Consider the following 23,468-nt stretch of genomic DNA (forward strand, 5'->3'; position numbering starts at 1 on the left):
ACTAAAATCTAGGTAAATTAGATCCACTGCGTTTCCTTTGTCTAAAAAATCTGTTACTTTCTCAAAGAAGGAGATCAGGTTGGTTTGGCACGATCTACCTTTTGTAAAACCAGGTTGTATTTTGTCCCATTTACCATCGACTTCAATGTCCTTAATTACCTTCTCCTTCAAAATATTTTCCAAGACCTTGCATACTACAGATGTCAAACTAAGAGGCCTATAATTACCCGGATCACTTTTTTTCCCTTTCTTAAAAATAGGAACTACGTTAGCAATTCTCCAATCATACGGTACAACCCCTGAGTTTACAGATTCATTAAAAATTCTTGCTAATGGACTTGCAATTTCATGTGCCAATTCCTTTAATATTCTTGGATGAAGATTATCTGGGCCCCCCGATTTAGTCCCATTAAGCTGTTTGAGTTTCGCTTCTACCTCAAATATGGTAATATCTACCTCCATATCTCAAGTCATAGATATATCAGTCAGCTCAACTCTTAATGGGGCATATATGTCCTCAGCTACATACTTGGCTGGTGTGAACTTTGGTCCAACTGCCAAATATGACCTGCTGTGGCCATTACGCTGGTTCTGAAGGAGAGTGGGATGCTCACATGCCAGTCCCCAGTACTTCCAGTTCACTCCTATTGCAGAGCAGCTAAGTTGGTTTCTGAGCTCTGGGAACCAGTCAAGCTATTACCTAGGCAAGAGGATGATGGGTATATTGGTACTACCCAGATGAACAGAGACAGATAAAAATATCTACAAGTAGCATTAACACAGGATGTCTAAAGATGGCTTATCTCTTCGTTTGTATCAGGTAAACATCAGTGGGCTTCCATAAAAGCTCATTTAAGCCTGTGTTCTTCAAAAATTGAAAAAACAACAACCTTCCTATCCCTATATTCTTTGACATTCTCTCTACTTGTGGAAAGTTTTTTCGGTGACTTATCCCACAACCCCATTCTCCACTCCTCTTCACATGAGCTGTCAGCCACTGGAGTTCTGAGACAACCCTCTATGATGCATATAATGAGTGTGACAAGAATTTGTAATGTCACCTTAATTTCCCACACTGTCCTTCCCACCGGGCAAGGAGTTCAGAGAGTCAGAAAGGAGCCAACCACCCACTGCCATATTTCATCTGAGCAGCTGCAACCTGAGTTGAATCAGAGGCTTTTGAAATTCGGGGACCTTTTGTTCAGTTTGCTCTAATGCGATGAGCTAGATGGGATAGAAGTCCTAGGTATCATTAACACAGAATTAATTCAAAATGTAGAGCTTAGATAAAAGCAGAGTCCAAGGAGGGCTAATCGGTGCCTGGCAGCCCACGCTATAATCACATGCCGATTACTTTGTTAGTCATCTCTTCATCAGTGCTCTCAACCCACTCCCTGCTCCTTCTGCAGTAAACTTTAATTAACCACAGAAACACTGAATTGGAGACACGCGCTGAGCATAACAAGTTACAGAGATGGAGAAGTCTATGGTCTTGCACCTCAGATGCTGGAGATACAGTTATAGGGCCAGAGGGAAGAAGCCAACTATGTAAGTAGCACTTTAACAGGAGCACTTTGTTTAAAAATTGTTTTAAATAAACTCAAGTGTAGACTTTGCTTTGTGTAACTGTTTTTATCTCTTTGGCATCTAAACATAGCATCTGGTCTCATCCAATAAATGTAATTGAAAACAAGCAAATACAAAAATACATGAGTCACCCACACGGATGGCTCAGTAAAATTACTGCCTTTCATCTGCCATGCATTTTCCTTTCTCTGATGTAGCGATTGTTAGTTAAAAGACAAACAAGCAAATAACATACTAGCAATACAGGACTTTGTACTTTCAGCAAAGGGACTAAGTTCTTTATATACCTACTGAATTAAACTGCACACCAACTCTACATGGCATGATTGTTGCCATTAAAATGACAGCATTTGCCAAGTTGCCACTGAATGGTACCAGACACACCAGTTTTCTTCTATACTTTGGGTACTAACAAACAACTGTTGGAAAATATTGATATTTCAATAGAATGGTGTCATGCCCAATGTACAACGGGTGAAACTGAGGCACAAAAGAGGTGACAAGACTGGTCTAAAGTCACACAGAAAAGTTGTGGTAGAGCTGTGAATACTGTGGGACTTAGAGCTCCTGACTCCCAGTGCTGTGATTTGGCCACACGACCATTCTTCTCCCACCTCAGGATCTGGGAGAATATCAAAGACAAGTTTCAGAGTAACAGCCTGTATAGTGTTAGTGTTAGTCTGTATTCGCAAAAAGAAAAGGAGTACTTAGTCTCTAAGATGATCAAAGACAAGAAAACTCTACGGGCACAGCTCAGAGATCTCTCCCCACCAGTTCTCGGATGCTCCACACAAAGGTGGGACAGAGACAGAGAGGCAGTTTTCACAGGTCCTAGCCCACAAAGGAATATGATCCTGTGACTATCTTGGTCCTAAGCGGAGGGGAAGGCACAGAACACTGACGTTATGAGATCATCCTTGCCTATTAGCATTATGCACTTGCAGAAGCTTCCAACTGGTGTTCAAATCGTAGCCCCACATATCTGGCAGACCCAGGTAATGGGCAGCAGCCCAGTTAAAAGGTGATGATGGCATAACGGAGGTAATGTTTGCGTTAGAGGATGGGTCTCCTGGTACTTCCCTCCATCTTCTGTCCCACTGTCTCATCTTCTCCTCCAAAGCTCTATTGCTGCCTCTCTCTCAAACTTTTATTTCCTTCCACTCCTCCGACTCTACACGCCGCCCACTTCTGTCCTTCGCCCTGCCCTTCATCCATTCACGACGCAGGGTCTCTCTTCATGCCAACTCCTTGCCTGGAACAGCCTCCCACTTCCAATGCATGGAGACCTCCTATCTCCTGTGCACCATCACCTGCTTGTGTGTCACATAAAACAAACAGGCGCAAATGATCTAAGAACAATAAACCAAGGAGAGATGAAAGCCAAACCTGACAAGCACCCACCATCTGGACAGTGTTTCATACACAGCTGTCACGCAGCTGGACACTTACATGCCAAAGTGATAGACAAATCCACAGACAGGTATATGTGTGTACCCACACTATACTGCACAGCAGAGCCAAGGCAAAGCTCAAAGGAGCTCTGTCCATTTTTGTATGTTCTTCTTATATCAGACACTGTTGTATAATGAATGTTCCCAAGTTGGCAGTTGAGATGGCACAGCTGCATTCCAGGCCGTGGAACAAATGCCTCAAGTATCGAGGGCATCACCCTTGAAGCACAGTGGAAGCCTATGGGGCTGCACAAAAGGAGGGGGTAGAAAAGTCTCTAAACCATAAAGGCCTCATTTTATTAAGCAGTAAACGTAGTCACCCTAGGAAACATTCACTTCCAGTCTAGCAGGATGCTAGCTTTTTCCCCTCATTGGCAGTAAATGCACTTCACTGTCTTTGTATTTCATGGCCTCCAGGGTGGAATGACTGTCACTTTGGAGTAGAAGGGATATGCAGGCACCAGGTCAGAAATGATCTAATCCAGCATGTTCAGGTCTAATATAAGACAACTTCCAGCCCCTGCCCACCCACCCACAACTAAAATGGGGGTGTTGTGAAGAATTACAATTCTTGAGTGGCTGGCGTCAGACAGGTAAAGCACTATTTGGAACGTTGTACTTTTGAGGAGTGAACACTAACCCCTGACCATGTCAGCAGAAGTTGCTTAATGGGGGAAATCAGTTTGGTGGCACAGTCGTTTGGTGCAGTAGCCTGTCACCCTAGAGACTTGACTACAAATGCCAGTTTAGATCACCCATGGAATGAAGTTTGGTGGGCTATCCTGTATTTGGGCAGATCAAACACATTGCATGACAAGGTAAACTTTGTTCAGGCAAGGCCTGGGAGAAGAACAGCACAGTGCTTGAGAGTCAGGATTAAAGGGCATTGACCAGATCTCCACAGGAATTGTTTGTACATGCCACATTGCCTCAAACCACGTTTTCATGAGCACTAAATTCACTCATTTTAAATACAAGAAATATATAAATTAATTCGTGAAATGTAAGAGGGCAGCAAAGTTTAAAGGATTATTTTCTTTTACTGTCACATATGTCAACATCAGATCCTCCTTCTTGGGTTACAGTTCTCACCCCAGCTTTGTACCATATGTATTACAGCTTGACTCATATGGAGAGGTCTATTCTTCTCTTCACTGCATGGAGGAGTTGTGGTAGGTGAATAATTGCCCACACGGCGAGGGAACAGTAGGCTCCAATACGCCTTCCATCACTGCATGTTACAATCTCATAGTCCAAAGCAATATCATCATGAAAGTTGTAGTTAGTATGTATTTAGCTTCTATGTATTCAGCAAGAGATACAGAGCAAGGGTGGGATTCTCAAAAACACATAGGGGACTTGGGAGCACAAGCCCTTGCCCTCAATGGGGTTCATGTTCCTAAGCCACATAGGCACTTGAAAATACCACAAACATTCAGAAGTGCTAGTGATTTTAAGTGGCTCAGTTTTGGGGTACCCACCTTGAGACACATTAAAAGGACCTGATTTTCAACACTTTCTGTAAATCAGGCTCCTTTAAGAGGTCACAGTTAGTTATCCACAAAACAGAGGCACCTAAAATCACTACTCATCTTGTAAATCCTTGGCTGTATTTATCAAATGATATTATTGATAACATACATAGAATGAACTATTAACTTATCTCCAGGGTCAGACAGACTGACACCCCTAACTCTGGAGATAAATTCTTGCTGTATTCAAAGGTTGTCCATGCCGGTAGGAAGTTTGTATGTGGCAGCTGGCAGAGTTTAGGGCAGAGAGCTAAAGAATGATTTCAGCTAGGCTCTGTGGTCAGCATGAACCACAGATCAATATCATGCTTCATTATACAGCCTCGTCCATCAGAATCTGCTTCCCTTCATTGCCCAGTGGGGTTGTCTTCGGAGTCCTGTCAGATACAGGGTTCCTACCAGGATCTATCCTGTCAACCCAGCTGGAACTTTGCTTGAAGGAAAAAAAAAAAAAAAGTGTTGCAATAGCACTTTCTTGATTAGCTAATTGATTTTAAAAAATTAATAATGCTCAAACACCCAGAAGCCTAATTATCCACAGCTTCTCATTTGTACTCGTTAAATTCCCAGCTGCTTTACAAAGTGGCAGGCTACTGCATAAAGACTTCGAATGAAAGTGTGCAGGGAAAACTTCCCATTTATTCCATAGAGAAAAACAGACATCCAGTAAAATCAAAATGCTGCCTCAGTATTTGGTGGATGCCACTCTCACATGAAACAATATTCAGGGACAGAGCAGCAAACAAGCAAGACATGCATTGTTCCCCACTTCCAGCTGGGCAGCAAAGCTGTTAATTTGTGGCTAGCCCCTACCTTAACTACCCCTTAGAATTCCATGATGTGCCAAGTCTTGCTGGTTAGTCTGGTGGCACTGAAGTGTACCTGAAAAATGAAGAGTTGTGAATCCAAGCAATTCAAGTAACAGCTGGTGTTCTGGGGGGATTTGTGTGTGTGTGTGTGTGCGCGTGTCTCTCTCTCTCTCTCTCAGGCTCTGGGCAATATTAAATGGTATTGAAATGGCACCATTCTTCTGTAATCCATCTAGTTGGGATCCTATCTCAAATGAAACATCACAAGAGCCTTTTGAGGTCTGAAATGTTTGAATAGCAGCAGTCATATTTCATTGGCTTTCATGAGTGTGGAATTCAATGAAAGTTTGTCAGCTTTAACAGCAAGGTGTTTTAGCTTCCTTACAAATGGATTTGCAGCTATATTTTGGGGTTTCTAGTATATCCCTATCCCACAAACCATAACCACAGACATGTAGACAGAATGTTCGGCAATGGAATTTATTCAGGAATGGGATCATCAGCACATCAAAAGCACAAAACTATACCATTTCAACGAAAGGAGAATGTCAGTAGTTTTGCTGAAGTAGCAGGTTATTAATTTCTGGGGCCAGCCACTAGAAGGAGACATGATCAGATACACCAAGAATGTTCATAAGGAATACCGCGGCACATAGTATGAGTTATTCAGTCTACATGACAATTCCTTGGCCTCTCTACTGAGATTGCCAATAAGACAGTCTCTTACGACAATGGGTTTCTTGTGATGCAGACTGAGACCCATTTACTTCTTTGACATGTACCACAGAAGACCCCTCAGAGTAAAACTTGCACTTCAACTCCTGAGCAGGACTCATGCCAATGCAAAAGTTCTATTTCCACCCATATGTCCTTTTGTAGGAAAGAACTAGGGGAGATAAATACAGAACCTGCAGAATGCTGTATATGAAGCAGTGATCAATGAGCAAACTCAACCTATGGGCAACACTAGTGCTTGGCATGGACTCAAAACAGTGAGTGAAAGGGACATTTAATTCATGTCAACAAACAAGGAAACAGGTACTTTTAGGTGAAACTAGCAGAGAACAGTCATTCATGTCATCCCTCTTTATAAAGGGGATTCAGAAGATAAAAACTAAGCTACAATGTCAACTGACAACCCTTGATTTACGAAAACCCTATATATGTATTTTTAAATTCAAGAATTATGTCTACCAAGGAAATGTGTTAATAGGTGGTGGACCTGCACAAAGTGATCACAGCCCAGTACAGCTGGTTGAAAAATGCTAATAATTTTTCATGGGAAATTTTGAATTTTTTTTGTTTTTTTCCCCCAAAATTTCTCAAATGATTCAATAAAAAACCCAAAAAGCTATTTCCCCCCACCTTATTTCTAGTTTTCCATCAGAACCACAAAGTTCAAGCAAAATGAACATTCTCTGTAAGAACTGTTTTGATTGAAAAGCCATTTCCCCCCTAAAAATGTTTCAGTGAAAACATTTTGACGAGCTCTACAGCCAACTTAAAAGCCTCAAAAGTAATATCAGTTTGCATTTTATTACACATGTGCAAAGACAGAAGAACAGCCATACTTGGTCAGACCAAAGGTCCATGTAGCCCAGTATCCTGTATTCTGACAGTGGCCAGTGGCAGGTGCTCCAGAGGGAATGAACAGAACAGATAATCAAGTGATCCATCCCGTTGCCCATTCCCAGTTTCTGGCAAAAAAACACCTGATAAGTTTAACAACTCAGAATTCAAGACGTGATTCTGTTTCCAAACAAAATTCTCAAGATGTCAGTAGTGTCAAATTTTGAAATTCAAGAGTTCAAATTTGGCCAGGAGATCAGTTTTCTCAGAGGCGGCTGAAAGTTTAAAATCTGGCATGTTTTATTATTTATATTACCATAGCATATGGACCAGAACCTCATGATGCTAGGCACAGTACAAAACACACAACAAGACAGTCCCTGCCCCAAAGAACTTACAAGAGAACAGATGGTTAGAGAGAGGCAGGAAGAAGCAAACAAAGCAATGAGACCATGCTGGTCAGCCTGATGATAGGCAGTGGTCTCAGCACAGCAGGTGCCTAACCCTTGTCAAGTTTATTGTAGGCATCGTGGCAGAGGAGAATGTTATGGAACAATCTGACGGACAATGAGCCCCAACTGCTATCAGATCCCCATTGTGTTAGGCGATGTACAAACACAAAGTAAAAGACCATCACTGCCCTGAAGATTTTACAACCTGTATAGACAAGAGAGACAAAGGGTGGGAGGAAGGATTAACCCTACCAAACAGAGGCACAGAGTTGCTGACGCATGCAATTTCAAGCCCAGTAACTGGCTCCAAAAGGGAACAAAATCCTATCTCACACTGATGAGAAGTTACAGCCGTTGAAATTTCTAATCCTGCGCAGGAGAAAAGTCCCCTCTTTTGGGGAAGAGCAGCTAGTCAAGGACGCTGAAGGCAGGCAAACTCTCCCCCACCCCTCGGGAGCTGAGAGGAGGTTTTGGAGAGGGAAGGGTAGAGAAGGAGCAGCTGACACACCACCCTCACAAGAGGAGAAAGGGGAGCAGAATGGGTCCAGCCACTTCCTCCATCCTTTCTGTGAACCATGGGTCAATCTGCTCCTCCATCCCTGCAACACTAGGCACGGGAAAGGGAGGGGATGTGATGAATCCTTGGAGCTTCCCCCTCCCCAGTTCTGGGAAGAGGGAAGACCCAGCACCCCCCCCCCCCCCAGACCTGGAGGAGGGAGGTGAAGAACCCCTGCAGCTGCAGGAGACAGGTTGGGCTGAGGGACCAGAAAGACGTGGGGGTGCATAAATAATTGCTGGGCTAGGGGATAAGCAGATGTAGGGTTGTGGGGGAGGGGGGACATAATTAGAATTTTTGGCTTTGGGGTGAAACTCCGCACTGTAAGGCAGTCAGTGAGAGCTCCTGCAGCAGGGGCAAGGGTCACCTTGCTCTATCTATTCGGGAGCCTGGGCAACGCTAAATGTTGTATACGTTTTGGGGATGGGCAGGGAGAGCACAAAAAGCAAGAGACAGTTCTTTTAACTTAAAAATCAGAGGCAGGGCCAACAGAGGAATTCAGATTTCCAGAGACCCAGTCCAGTGCCTTGGTTGCTGACCACCCTTCCACGACTGTGTTTTGGTTAGACTTTGTCAACATGTCGTTTCTGTCCTGCAGTTGAGGTGATTAAAAAACAAACAGAATAAATACTTTGTTGAAAAAAAATGCAGTTCAAAAAAAATACAGAAGGGCCCTTAACCAAATGGCTAAGGCCCATGATTTAAAAAAATAAAAATAAAAAAAAAATACAAAGCCAAATGTGGATTTAAGTCTAGAATTTTGCAAAACTTTTGCTTCAAGCTCCCAAACCATGGAACATTTCCCTATTCGTCTTAGTACAAACTTGAAGTTCAGCCCAGATTCATCAAAGATCCCTGATTTGCTCCCCTTTTTAGCTAACCTGAGCCGAACATATGGTTTGTGATTAAACCAAGTGAAACATGTTAGTTTTGCTTTGGATTTGAACACAACTCAGATGAGTACTCAAGAGGCACAAGCCCATAGGAATTTAAACCCAAGAAAGCATTCACAGAAGCCTCTGTGGATCAGACCCGCTGTTTCGCACAGTTTTATTCATATGGTAGTTTGGGGGCAATAAAATTAGATTCAAGGATTCAATTAGTCACATAGAATGTTTTTATTTATTGTTTTGTTAACTAGGAGTCCAGAAGGTCTCAGAGATTCTTGATAATGCATCACTGGCTGAGTCACAGTGTACTAAATTAGCCATGGCTGTGGGATACGCATCCCATAGTTTCATTCACACTGACAGGCTTACCTGCTCTATCCTAATTCTTTTTGGTCATTAAAATTATCTGAAATCATGTACAACAAAGCCTTCTGAGTTTGTTATTTCTTCAGTGTCACACAGGGGGACATGGATCAGCGTTCACGTTGCACTCCCCATCAGTACCCAGCCCGTAGCGGGGAAGCTAATGATCCAACCTGTGGACCAAATTCGGTGATAAATCCTGGTCACGTGCCACCTGGGGCATGTTGTGCATACGCTAAGAAGAAGTGTCACACCGCATGGCTCACCTCAGAATTTCAGTCACATACATTTCACCTGCAGCATTTAGACAATGATCAGACTGTGATAGTGTACATGAAGAGAAACATCTGCTGGCCACATTACAGAAAACGACAGGGATCACAGCTTGATTCTTGGCATATGTTACATATGCCACAAAAGAGCACAGTGTGCCTGGTGCTGGTTTGACACTGTTTTAAGCAGCAATGGGACAACCACACACATTTCAGTTAGAAGTGGATAAACAACCATACTTTTTCATTCAATAACATTTTCTGGATGACAAGTTCATGAACGTTATGAACTTTCATGAATGAAGCCTTACCCTGTGAATAGGTAAATATCCGCATTTTATAGATAGGGAAACTGAGGTACAGAGAAGCTAAGTGATTTGTGCAACATCACATAGCAAATCACTGACAGAGCCAAGAATAGAACTGGAAGGGACATTGAGAGGTCATCTAGTCCAGTCCCCTGCACTTAAGCCAGGACTAAGTATTATCTAGAACAGTGGTTCCCAAACTAGGGGCACTGCTTGTTCAGGGAAAGCCTCTGGCGGGCCGGGCCAGTTTGCTTAACTGACGCGTCCGCAGGTTCGGCCGACTGCGGCTCCCACTGGCCGCGGTTCACCATTCTTGGCCAATGGGGGCTGTGGGAAGGGCGGCCAGCACATCCCTCGGCCCGTGCCGCTTCCTGCAGCCCCCATTGGCCTGGATATGCAAACCGCAGCCACTGGGAGCTGCGATCGGCTGAACCTGCGGACATAGATGGTAAACAAACCAGCCCAACCCACCAGGGGCTTTCCCTGAACAAGTGGCACCCCCAGTTTGGGAACCACTGATCTAGAATTTAGACCATCCCTGACAGGTGTTTGTCCAACCTGCTCTTAAAAATCCCCAATGATGGAGATTCCACAACCTCCCTAGGCAATTTATTCCAGTGCTTAACCACCCTGACAGTTAGGAAGTTTTTCCTAATGTCCAACCTAAACCACCCTTGCTGCAATTTAAGCCCATTTCTCCCTCCTCCTTGTAACAACCTTTAATGTACTTGAAAACTGTTAATATGTCCCTTCTCAGTCATCTCTTCTCCAGACTAAACAAACCAAATCTTCCCTCATAGGTCATGTGTTCTAGACCTTTAATCATTTTTGTTGCTCTTCTCTGGACTTTCTCCAATTTGTCCAAATCTTTCCGGAAATGTGGAGCCCAGAACTGGACACAATACTCCAGTTGAGGCCTAATCAGCCTGGAGTAGAACGGAAGAATTACTTCTCATGTCTTGCTTATAATACCCCTGCTAATACATCCCAGAATGATGTTTGCTTTTTTTGCAACAGTGTTACAGTGTTGACTCATATTTAGTTTTTGATGCTCTATGACCCCCAGATCCCTTTCTGCAGTACTCCTTCCTAGGCAGTCATTTCCCATTTTGTATGTGTGCAGTTGATTGTTCCTTTCTAAGTGGAGTACTTTGCATTTGTCCATATTGAATTTCATCCTATTTACTTCAGACCATTTCTCCAGTTTGTCCAGATCATTTTGAACCCCATGAACCCCAGTCCCATGCTTTCCCCGGGATAGGCCTCCCAAAATTTGGATTCGTGGCTTAAAACTCTTCAGTGTGGAAGCCGGACTGTGATCTTGAAAAATCAGGCTCTCCTGTGAGGTTTTCAGCACTGGCTGGTTCCAGCTGGACTGGTTTTGCCACACAAAGAACTCTTCTTTGAGGCACTGGCATGCACAAGCTAGCTGACTGTCACTGAGTCTCAAAGGCTCGATGTTGGATGAAAGTGCACTATCAAATATTACTTTATTAAAGATGGTACAAAACTGTCTGGATTCTGCACCAGAACCTTGAATCCTTAGGTCATTTAGCTCTTTCCCGGTCTGTATTGCACCAACTCAGCCCCATGACACTGTTTAGGGATGGAAATCCCAACCATTGTTGCCCATGCTCTTATGTTATCCATGGATTCTAATCCTTCTTCCCTTAAGTTCAGAGCTCAGTTTCTCTCCAAGATGTATACCAGTGATCTTCCTCAACCAAGAGGACTAGGACACAATTAAGGTAGTCTCAAATACATGCCTACCTTAATGGCAAAGTACAGAACAAGAAAAAAGTATGAGCCCCCATAACAGGCTCAATCCAATTCTCGAAGAATCATGTAACCTTAGTAAGCCTTTCCTGTGACTCTCAGCTCCTCCATATTCTTAGAGAATTGGTCATTATGCTTCATTATACAACCTCGTCCATCACAATCCCCTTCCCTTCATTAAGTGTTGTCTTAAGAATCTAATTAAGTCAAGCATGTCAATTAAGCATTTTAACCATTCAATAACTAAGGGAAGCATTGTGCAAGTCCATGAGGGAACCAGGCAGCCCTTGCCCATGGGTGCAGCCTGCAAGTATGTAGTCTACCTCTAACTGGCCACAGCAGCAAAATATGGGAGTCGCAAAGGCCCCACTTACAGTCCTTATTAAGGCATCAGATCACCCCAAATCGGAAGCAATTGAGCTTTATGCAAAGATGGCGTGGAAAGTCAAAACCAGAACTCTACTGGTGTAGCACATCTTCACTAGATGTTTGCAGTCGTTTGAACTGCCCTGATGTGGTTACACTGGGGCATATTTATGTACTAAGGGCATAGCAGAGAGCCCCAGACTACAGTTCTGATTCTTATAAAGTGGATGTGAGGTGTTTACTCAGCTCAATACATCATTGTGGTGTGCATATTTGAGTCAATATATAATACAATTCACTTCTTCCTTCCTTCTCCCACGCAACTCAACTTGATTACATTGGGGGTTAGGGGTGCAGGGGAGTTGCATAGAAACAAAAGCTAATTTCCTGCCTTTTACTGGCTTATGTTAAATCTCTCCTCTGTACCTATTTCAGTGTTAAGATAGATACTGCTTTGCAATTAATAAAAAGGTTTTCCTCCTCCCTTTCAGTGATTACTTAGGCAAGTTGTTTTAGGAGGTTTGCATATAATCTCATTAAGCACACTGATTGTCTTCAATACTTTTTGAACTCGCTTCATTACCATGTTAATGCAGATAGGGACGTGTAAAGGTGTTACTAGATATACATCTCTTCTGAAGAAAAGCTACAGATCACTAATTATTAAAATCACCAATGTTCATACAGCAGATATTCAGACAGCCAGACACAGCTGTCACATGTTAATACTCAGATCTAAACCCACTCAATACAGTTCTGGTTCCCTGGTTCAGATCTACCCTTTTCTGATGCTGCTGAAGTCTGAGAGATTTAATTCCAACATGTCAAAAATTCTCATTTAAAAACAGCTGATCTAATGAGATTTCAGCCATTTGAGGCCAGCATTTCATGCATCCGATGAAGTGAGCTGTAGCTCACGAAAGCTTATGCTCAACTAAATTTGTTAGTCTCTAAGGTGCCACAAGTACTCCCTTTCTTTTTGCGAATACAGACTAACATGGCTGCTACTCTGAAACCTATCATTTCATAACAATGGCTCACTAGGTTTATGCCTGTTAATAGGATCCCAACCCTTAATTTGGCCTTGAATCTGAACCTCATCTTAAATCTCATCTGGATTTGGAAGCTCATTTATATTTTATTGGAACTGGAGTCCCAATCCCTGGTTTTATATTTTACCCAGGTTAAGCATTTTGAAGAAGGTTTAATGATTTGAGAAGAGACACCATCTGTTTGTAAGGGAATTGTCAGCAGGGGAGGGACAAACAGAGGCTGAAAACCGAGAAAATGATTAAAATAGCACCCATATGGCTTTTTAAAGCCACAGTGGTAGCATAGATTAAAGTCCATTTAGCAGGGGAAGGAGGTCTGTCAGATGCCTTTCACCAGCATTAGGTATCACTAATTTTATTCATAATTCAGATTTTTTTCATGCCCTTCTCCTGATGGACCTCCCCTCTCCACTCCTGGAATGCTGATATTTTAATATGTGGATCGCCCAGTCCAAAGCACCACTGTGATCCACAGGGCACCTATAGAAATAAAAAAATAACATTATGAAAACTGAGCTGGGGAAAACGCAAACTCCCTTCTGCCTGATATCCTTTATGATTTGCACAAGGCAGTCACTTTCCTCAGTTCCCTTAGGTTTTCATACTTCAGATGCTAATTCCAAACACCCCCTTACCTTTGTAAGTGTTGGAAACCCACAACAAAACTTTGCTGCCTGGAACCATCTCTAACAAAGGGCAGAAGAAATAAAGCTGGCATGGCTATATTTGAATTTTGCTACCAGTTTAGCACCTTGTGGCTTAATGTATAAGTTTCATGACTCACTCTGGGGATTGCACTTGCTTTCTGGGTAACACAACCTCCTCTCGCTTTGTTCCTCCTCACAGTACAAATTGGTCATCTGCTACCACTACAGGAAGCAACTCCCTTATTAGTCATATCTAGACATACAAAATTAATACCTGAGGCAACAGTGGGCTAGTTAACACACCAGCTTCTGGTATGTGGCCATCCCACATTTCAGAGTAGTTTAATGGGTATCAGAGTTTCAAATACATGAGACATCTGCACGATAGTCTCTAAACAAATCCCACAGCCTGAACACCCCACAAAACGTTTCTTGCAGCCTGTAGATTTGCACAACACACAAATCCCCAGGGGATACAAGGGATGACGCCGAAAGAAAAATCCTTAACATCTGGGAGGCCTAACTTTCAGCTGTGCCATATCTCATTATTTAGCCATCATCACTATTTATACAGCAATTCATTATGTGCCCTTCACAACATGATCTGGCACATTATATAATTAAAAGCAATAGATCACGTTATATTGTGTACAATAGGCAGCAAGAGTAACCAAGCAGATACACTGCTGCTCAGCCTTGTCCTTTATCGGTATAGCATGTTACTGGCCTAGTACAAAACTAGAAGCCTGCACAGAAGCAGACTGTGTCTGTATAACCAGTATTACACTGTATGCCCTTCTGCCTCATCCAAAAAGATTTGAAGACCGCAGCAGTTCAATAGGTCACCGCAAATAGAATTTTAACTCCTTTTAGGAGGGGGGTTTGGGGCAGTCGCTGACGTGTAGGCAATGGTAGAGGGAGGGACAACAGTTGAGAGGCTGAGGCTGTTCACTGGTAACCTACTGAGGGTCAGGGCCAGCACTCGACTTACTACTGAACACAAGTAAGCTCTACCTTGTCAACTGAGCCTTTCTATTTCATTTTTCTTGGTAAATCAAATCAATAGAACTTAACGTGACATATTAGCTTTAATATGAGCTATTCTAAAGGTCATTTACACCATTTATTGGTGGAATGCCACAATTTCATTTTCAAAAATGGGTGGTTTTTACGTTGAGCTCTGGCCTGTACATAGCAGCCAAGGGTTCAATGTTATCAACAACTTCCTCTCCCTCCTCTTGCACAGGAGGAGACCAGTAGTAGAAATGGTCCCACATCCAGCCATACCCAAACTTGAGAAGTCTGGATCTAATTCTGACCGCATCACTGCTGCCCTATCCTACCTCTAATTGGACAAAGCAAAACGGACTCCTATCAGATCTCTAAAACTTTGGGGGAAAGTTTGGAACTGGAGCCAAACTTTGCAGCTCAGGCCCAAGATCTAATGAAGAACTGAGACCTGCTCACAATAATGCAAAGGATGGGGTTGAGATTTTAGCATCAAGGTTCTCAAAATTCCAATACAGGGTGGAGTACAGTAGCACAGCCTATCAATCATCCCTCAAAGCAGAGGAAGTTGATCATCTGCAATATGCCTTAGGGCATGCCTACACTGCATCAGGGAGCAAGTCTCCCAGCCCAGGTCCACAGATCGGTGCTTGCAGGGCTTGTGCCGGTGCTCCAAAAACAGTTGTGAAGATGCAGCTTTGACACTGCGGCTCCGGCTGGAGCTCTGGCACTCAAGCCCACTCAACTTCCCCCAGGCTTAGGAGCCCGAGCTCCTGTCTGAGCCATAACACCTACACAGCTATATCTAGAGCACAAGCCTTGCCAGCACAAATCTGTGGATCTGGGCTGGAAGACTCGCTTCCAGATGTGGACACAGACATGCACTTAGAGACTACGAGCAGATCACCACTGAATGCTCTGAAAGACGTTCAGAGTTCTTAGCCATAAGCAAAAATATTCTATAGTGCACATGGTGATCCCACCTTGTGCAAGCAAGAATCGCTGTAGCTAAGCACCACGGTATAGGTCTACAGCCTGTGGCAACAAGCATTGGAGCCCAGGTTGACAGACTCTCGCTTGCGCTACCACGCTAAAAATAACTGTGTCGATGTTGTGGCTCGGGCTCTCAAGTCTGGGAAGAAGATGCTATTTTTAGCATGAGTCTAGCAAACCTAAGTCTGTTGACCCAGGTTTGGAGGCTCCCTGCCACTGGCTGTGTAGACATACCTTAATTCTTCTCAAGATCTCAGGAAACCCTTAGTAGCCACATAGCTATCCATCTTTTTCTCTCCCATCCTAGTAAGGTAGATACTGCAGTACCTCTTGCTCCCACTTTGAAAAACAAAAAAACAAAAAAACAACATTTAAAGGCATATCAACATGTTCCTGTAGCTGCATGTAATTTTTTTCTTCCATCTGACCTGAAATATAAGGAGACATGGCAAAAAATTCTAAATGCCCTCTATGTAAACATCTCCATTGACATCAGCAGCTGTAAAGCCACTAAAACATCTTCATTTGGAAACACCTGCAAAGGCATTTAAGAATGTATCGCTGTATGAGAAATCTATTTTGTTTGTACAAAAAATACTGGAGTCCCTTCTTTAGACTGTTTCCTTAAGAGATCATCAGCTGAAAAAAAATAAGAGATAGTATGCCGGTTACCAGCATCAGGATGCTAAACCACATGAAGCCAGTCTCACCCCACAAACAGTGGTGACTAATATGATCCAGGGGAGATGATTTAACAGGTTTATTCATGTAACAGGATGGGTGGTTGCTGTATCTCCCCACTTCTTACACACTATAGGAATTCTCTCATTTCAGAGAAATTCTGTGCCAAAGCTGCTCTGAGAAATAAAGGATCTAAAGGTTTGACACAGGTATACTCATGTTGTGGGTATTTGTGTAGGCTGTGCATGCACTTCTTACATACATGTTTGCAAAGAAAGTATTACTATCATATGTAGATTCTGCAGTCAACAACTGACTCAACTCTTAAAAGCTAATTTAATTGTGATTAGTTAACTAATAAACAAAACCCACAATATTCATAATACAGCATTAAAGTAATTCTGTTGTGTAATTTCTATACAGGATGAAAGGAAAACTGTGCAAAACAAAGCCACACTTAATTAGCCTTTGGATCTTGCTCGGGTGTTAGACACCCAGCCTACAGATTTGGTGTCAGCATGACTCACCAGGACACCCCAAAAAATGTGATTTTATATTAAATATAAAAAACTATATTAAAAGACTGTTAAAGTTCCATAGTCAATCACTCAAGAGTTTGGAAATGCCAGAAATAAGGGTTGCCTAAGCAACCTTAATTCAGCCCCCTTGCACCAATGCATTATATTACAGTCTTTAATTACAATGATCACATATGATTTTTTCCATAGGACCCAGGCCTCCTTCAGTGCACAGTATGGACGATACTCACTATTGAGCAGCTATTCAATATTTTGCTTTATCCTCATTGTTCAATGTGTGACATCCCCCCACCTCGGTTGCAGTGCACTATTCAAACCCTGCAATGAAAACAGAATTTAATAGTTGCCTTCTGGGCTTTTCTATGGCACTCATCGCTTTAGTATCCAAGTGCTTCACAAACTTTCATTTATTTTCACAAGTCCTCTCTGAGCTGGTGGGGGATTATCCCCATTTTACAAATGGGAAATTAGGGCACAGAGAGATTAAAGCAAAAAGTTTCCACTAATTTTGGGTGCCCATTTTGAGACCATTTAAGGCCAATTTTCCAGAGTACTTAGTAGTATACAGCACTCCATATTTTTAAAGTACAACTCCCGTTGTCTTCAAGTGCAGGCGTAAGTACTCTGCACATCTGCAAATCAGATGCCATAATCTCAAATTGGGCACCCAGAAAATCAAGAACACAGCCAGTGATGGAAGCGACTCACCTAGCATAACATAGCAACTGTGAGAGTGGCAGAGATAGAATCTAATTCCTCGGGGCAATATTCAACTGCTTTAACCACGAGACCTCTCTCTGCCTCATTCAATCCACACCTTTCAACTTCTGCAATAAATGGAGCAAGAGCCCCACAGACCACAGCCTTTCACCAGATAAACCTCAGTCATTCTTTGCACTGAATGAGGTAGGAGTCCCGTGAAAAAAAAGTTAAGTGATCATGTTATTAAAGACTCTGTCATGTGCATTCACTGTCCTGGCAACCTTAATTCTAGCTGCTATTAAAGCTATTCTAGCTGCTATTTCCTAATTTGAGTGCTTGACTTGGCAACCTTAATCAGGAGTGAAAGTAAAATGCAGATCTTACCGGTAAGGGGTGCTCTGGCCCCCGCGGAAGGGGCGTAGCCTCGGGCAGAAGGGGTTGGGCTGGGGGTCAGCATCCCCCAGCCAGTCCATCTTTGCTTCCTAGCCAGGGCTCCAGCAGCCATTTAAAGTGCCAGGGACTCTGGCAGGCGCAGCCACAGTAGCAGCAGCTGGAGCCCCGGGCCCTTTTAAATCGTGGCCTTGGGGCAGCTACTTCTTCCCCCCGCCCCCTGTCAGCGGCCGGGAGCGGAGGGGCAAAAGGGGCAGCGATATTACAGCACTGCCCTTTTTGCACCCCCCATCGGCGGCCCTGCTGGGTCATCGCTGCCCCTTTTGCGCCCCCCCATTGGCAACCCTGCTGGTAGGGACCCGGCAGGGCCCCCAGTCGGGGCGCAAAAGGGGCAGCAACGTTAAAGTGCTGCTGTGGCAGGGAGTTAAAGTCACGGTATGGGCCGGTACTGGCAGCTACCTTTTACCAGTACGCCATACCGGCCCGTACCCCCTTACTTTCACCCCTGACCTTAATGTTCTTCTGAAACTGAAAGACACAACTTCCATCATGTGGACCATATCAGCATCTACAGGGTTTGAACCTTTAGGTTCACCACACAGACCTCTGTTATTTGAGCTAACAGAGTAGCCAATAGCAGTGGTAAGTTGTCATTTTGTATGTGGACCAGCACTAGAAGGGAAGAAGACAACTCGCAAGAGGGTTTCACAGATATTTGCTGAGAGCAGAGGAATGGTGAAACTCACAAAACTTGGTTTTCATTCCAGGCTCTAGAGAAGAGTGTGTTCTGTGGACACAGCCCCTTCTGCCCATTTCCTCCAAAGCATGAGCCCTCCTGTCCCAATCCCCTCCAACCTGTTCCTGTCCCAAGCCTCCTCTACCAGCTCTTCCTCCCAATCTCTTGCATTTCTATACTTCTTATCCAGCTTTTGTCATTCTAGGCAGGCTGTTCCTCCTTCTCCACACGGCCTGAGCACCAGCAGGGGAAGAGTGCAGAGCACAGACTCTGATCACTCTTGGTTTCCTTGCCCAACACCACAGTGGTACTTGGCTACCGGGACAGACCTGCTCAGCCCCCACAACCCTAGGCTGGAGTATGCCCACTGCAGATGGAGGCCATGTCTACACTACAGGTGCTACAGCAGCATAATTTCGGCACCATAGCTATGCTGCCGTAACTCTGTAGTGTAGATGCAAACTGCAGCAATGGAAGGGTTTTTTCCATCGCCATAATGACACCAGCTCCCTGAGCAAGGCGGAAGTAGCTGCATCTACACTGGGGGGTTAGCGCAGCAAAGCTACAGGGTATGAATTTTTCATAAGTGTAGACCAGGCTGGAATCTTTGGAAAATTTAGCTGCCAAGCTATACTAACCTCTACTGACCATGTGCAAATAGAGATATTTCAAAGGCTTATAACTTGGCCAAATTAAGGTGTCTCCCACTTCCCCCCCAGAAACAGCAAAACACACATCCTTGACAGCAGGACAACCCCACACCACATGTTATGCCCCTGCTCCAAAACATGGAGGCGTGACAGCTTCCCAGTGAAATAGTTGTAAGAATTATTTTATCGTGGGGAAAATATATTTTTCTCTAACCTTGTTCCTGATAATGGCAAACCATTTTTGCTGAAGCTTTCCAAAAACATTCAGTCTGGGGCAGACACTCAGCATGGAAAATATCAGTCTAAACCGTTAAAATTTGGCTAAGTTTTAAGCAACGTGAAAACAAGATAACACTTGGCAATCTTAACTGTAGGCAGCACTGCCAGCTCCGCCTATAATATGAATAAACAAATGATAAAAACAACTGTTTGACTTTGTCTGAGACTGCACCACCTGCAGGAGAAAAAGAAAATCTAGCCTCAAGAAAACCTACAAGATCTGAAAGTGAAGTCCGTGATAATCTAAAACGATTTAATTGAAGGTCCAAGCCAACCAAATCTATCAACAGTCTTCAAGCCTGATATGCTGCCACAGAGCCAGGCCAGCCTAGGCAAGGAGTAAGCCCCACTAATAAAGCCCCAAAATCCCTGCATCACACTTTGACCACAAAGGCCTCACTCATGCAACTTCTTGCATGGGAACAGACTACTGTGTCCATGTAGAGACCCACCGTCTTCAGTGACAGGGGCTCAGTGCTGCCACAGCAGTCCTACCATGTGCAAGATGTTGCAGGATTGGGGCTTAAGGCTATTCAGATATAGTTATCTCTAGGGCAGTATTTGCTATTAAGCTGATGTATTGTCATAGAGATTTCAGTCCCCTGTCATACGACACAGCAGCTCCTAGCTTGCGGGGGTGTTGTAGCCATGTTGGGCACAGGATATGTGAGAGAGATATTACCTCACCTATCTTGTCTCTCACAGCAACTCCTGACCAGCCTCAGTAGTTAACATTGAGGGACAGAGAAAACTGCTTGTTTACCTGCACCTAAGCAAAGGAGATAACAGCTTTTAAAAGATTTGCTGGGTCTCGGCTGTTTCCTAGGGCAGCTGCAAGAATTTATACTCGTCAGCTTTATATATCACAATAATTTGTAGACACAAAGATCAAACATCTTACAAAAGGCTGCTTTGTGTTACAACAAGCTTGCAGGAAAAACTCTCAAGGCATCGGAAAATAAGGAAGTTTTGTGCAGTAGCACTGCCGCCTAATGTACAACACAGGAATTTCAAGAAAAAAGCTTTTAGTTATTGATCAAAGTTCTCCATTTTCCTTGGTCTTTTCTCTAGCGGTCCCCACCAACTATTCTGCCATTTATCAGACAATTTCCTGCTACTAAAAAAACCTCGATAATGGGGGATTTCAATTATCCCCATATTGACTGGGTACATATCACCTCAGGAAGGGATGCAGAGATAATTTTCTTGACACCTTAAATGACTGCTTCTTGGAGCAGCTAGTCCTGGAACCCACAAAAGGAGAGGCAATTCTTGATTTAGTTCTAAGTGGAGCACAGGATCAGGTACAAGAGGTGAGTATAGCTGGACTGCTTGGTAATAGTGACCATAATATAAATTAAATGTAACATCCCTGTGGCGGGGAAAACACCACAGCGGCCCAACACTGTAGCATTTAATTTCAGAAAGGGGAACTACACAAAAATGAGGAGGTTAATTAAACAGAAATTAAAAGGTACAGCACCAAAAGTAAAATCGCTGCAAGCTGCATGGGAACCTTTTAAAGACACCATAATAGAGGCTCAACTTAAATGTATACTCCAAATTAAAGAACATAGTAAGAAAACCAAAAAAGAGCCACCGTGGCTAAACAACAAAGTAAAAGAAGCAGTGAGAGGCAAAAAGGTATCCTTTAAAAAGTGAAAGTTAAATCCTAATGAGGAAAATGGAAAGGAGCATAAACTTTGGCAAATGAAGTGTAAAAATATAATTAGGAAGGCCAAAAAACAATTTGAAGAACAGCTAGCCAAAGACTCAAAAAGTAATAGCAAAAAAAATTTTAAGTACATTAGAAGCAGGAAGCCTGCTAAACAACCAGTCGGGCCATTGGACAATCAAGATGATAAAGGAGCACTCAAGAACGATAAGGCCGTTGCTGAGAATTCTTTGCATTGGTCTTCATGGTTCAGAATGTGAGGGAGATTCCCAAACCTCAGCCATTCTTTTTAGGTGACAAATCTGAGGAACTGTCCCAGACTGATGTGTCATTAGAGGAGGTTTTGGAACAAACTGATAAACATAAACAGTAACAAGCCACCAGGACCAGATGTTATTCATCCACACAGAGCTGTCCTTGGGATTTATGGGGCCCTACGCAGTATTATTAAACTGGTGCACCTATGCAAACTCCCTCCTCTCTTCCCTCCCACACCCTGCTCACCCACTTCCAGTCAAATCCCTGAACCCAAATGAAGCAAATGACATTTGAAAAAAAACACTCTTCTGCAATTTCTTTCTAAAGAAAATGAAGCACGTTTTCCACTGCATGCCAGATGGTTAAGACTGGACATGCAGAAGGTACCTAATTAAAAGCACTAAATTTGGGAATAAAAAAATGTCAGTCATGGAGTTTTGATATGCCCTGAAGTTTGTCAGAGATCTATTTGCAAAAACTCTGTAGTAAGGATGAGTCAGCTGTCTTGCTGAATACAACATTAAATGTTATGGAATACATGATGCAGCTCTTCTCTGTTTTACATTTTCTTAATCAGTATTTCTAAGCTCATTTTATATTTTAAATGTACTCTTAAGCCTTCATAAAGTAATCATTCTAGACTACTACATATTTAACTCACTGAAACAAGGACATTATTTTAAATTAATCAGTCACAGAGGTTTAGTGTGTTCCTAACAACATTCGTTGCTTTTAGAAAAAGGGAACACTAACTTACTTTGTGTGATGAAATTTCACCAACTTTAAAAAAATATGTTTCCAAAGATTTTAGGCATAACAAAGGATTTTATATCTTACTAGGTACTGATTTTGCTGGAGGGTTCTCTTAAAACTAGTTCATCAGATAGAAGTAAAGAGAGGGAAACTCTTTGTCCAACTAACTGGAAGAAAAGGGGTGTTGTCCCTTTACAGGCTCTCTTCAACGAGAGGAGAGGGGGGTAAAGGGAGAAAGGGATGGACAGAAAGGACAGGAAGACTTTGGAAACAAGTTTTTTTTACTATAGTAATTAAAATTAAAATGTGTATTTTAGATAAGGGTGGTCTTTTGAAGGATTAATTTAAAAAACTGTATGTCTGAAGATCCAATCATTTAAGGCTAAAGATGATTGTACATCTAAAAATCTATGCAAGAATTTTTTAGAGACGTGATTTTATAATCTTCATCAACTTCACAAATAAAATATTTTTAAAGCAAATTTTAAACTGAGGTCCTGTAGACTAACATGTTCTGAGTAAATATTATAGTAATGCACAACTGTTTTTGTCAGTAAATTCAGAAACTGACAGTATATATCTGGGGGTTGGCAAATGCCTGTTAAATGGCTTCATTACCACTTGAATGGCTCTTTAACAGGTTCAATGTTGTGCCAACAGGTCTGGCAGTCTTAAAGGCTTTTTCACTTAAGCCAGTAGATCTTGCATCTGAAGAAGTGGGGTTTTTACCCACAAAAGCTTATGCTCAAATAAATCTGCTAGTCTTTAAGGTGCCACCAGACTCCTTGTTGTTTTTGTGGATACAGACTAACACGGCTACCCCCTGATACTAGATCGTCTCTGGAGCTAGCTGTGGGAGGCTTCAGGAAGGTTCAGGACAGGGATAGGAAGAGCCGGGAGGGTGGACACTAAGACCCAATGGTGCCCCAAATTTTCAGGTGTCTTATGCAACCATGTATGCTGCGTATGCCTAAGGACAGCCCTGCACCCAAGAGTTCTGAAGGGACTCAAATGTGAAATTGCAGAACTACTAACTGTAGGCTGTAACCTATCATTTAAATCAGCTTCTGTACCAAATGACTGGAGGATAGCTAATGTGATGCCAATTTTTAAAAAGGGCTCCAGAGGTGACCCTGGCAATTACAGGCCGGTAAGCCTGACTTCAGTACCGGGC

General features: G+C 43.0%; 2 long non-coding RNA genes across 4 annotated transcripts in view; one reads left to right on the top strand and one right to left on the bottom strand.

The window, feature by feature from the left end:
* Positions 1-20,839, bottom strand: part of LOC119566822 — a 37,828-nt gene extending 16,989 nt beyond the window's left edge. The window contains exons 1-5 of one of the 3 annotated variants that reach the window (XR_005226228.2): positions 19,544-19,806; positions 17,082-17,169; positions 15,866-15,970; positions 5,384-8,548; positions 4,870-5,003 (exon numbers count right to left, since the gene is read on the bottom strand). This is a non-coding gene — a long non-coding RNA (uncharacterized LOC119566822). Of the gene's footprint in view, positions 1-4,869; positions 5,004-5,383; positions 8,549-15,865; positions 15,971-17,081; positions 17,170-19,543 lie in introns of those variants that run through there. The other 2 variants (XR_006292561.1, XR_005226232.2) reach the window with 2 other exon arrangements.
* Positions 1,010-5,009, top strand: LOC122466769. The gene is made up of 2 exons (XR_006292564.1): positions 1,010-1,548; positions 4,158-5,009. It is a non-coding gene; the product is annotated as an uncharacterized LOC122466769 (long non-coding RNA).
* Positions 20,840-23,468: the final 2,629 nt, after the last annotated feature.

The sequence above is a fragment of the Chelonia mydas genome, chromosome 7, assembly GCF_015237465.2.
Source record: "Chelonia mydas isolate rCheMyd1 chromosome 7, rCheMyd1.pri.v2, whole genome shotgun sequence".
NCBI lineage: Eukaryota > Metazoa > Chordata > Testudines > Cheloniidae > Chelonia > Chelonia mydas.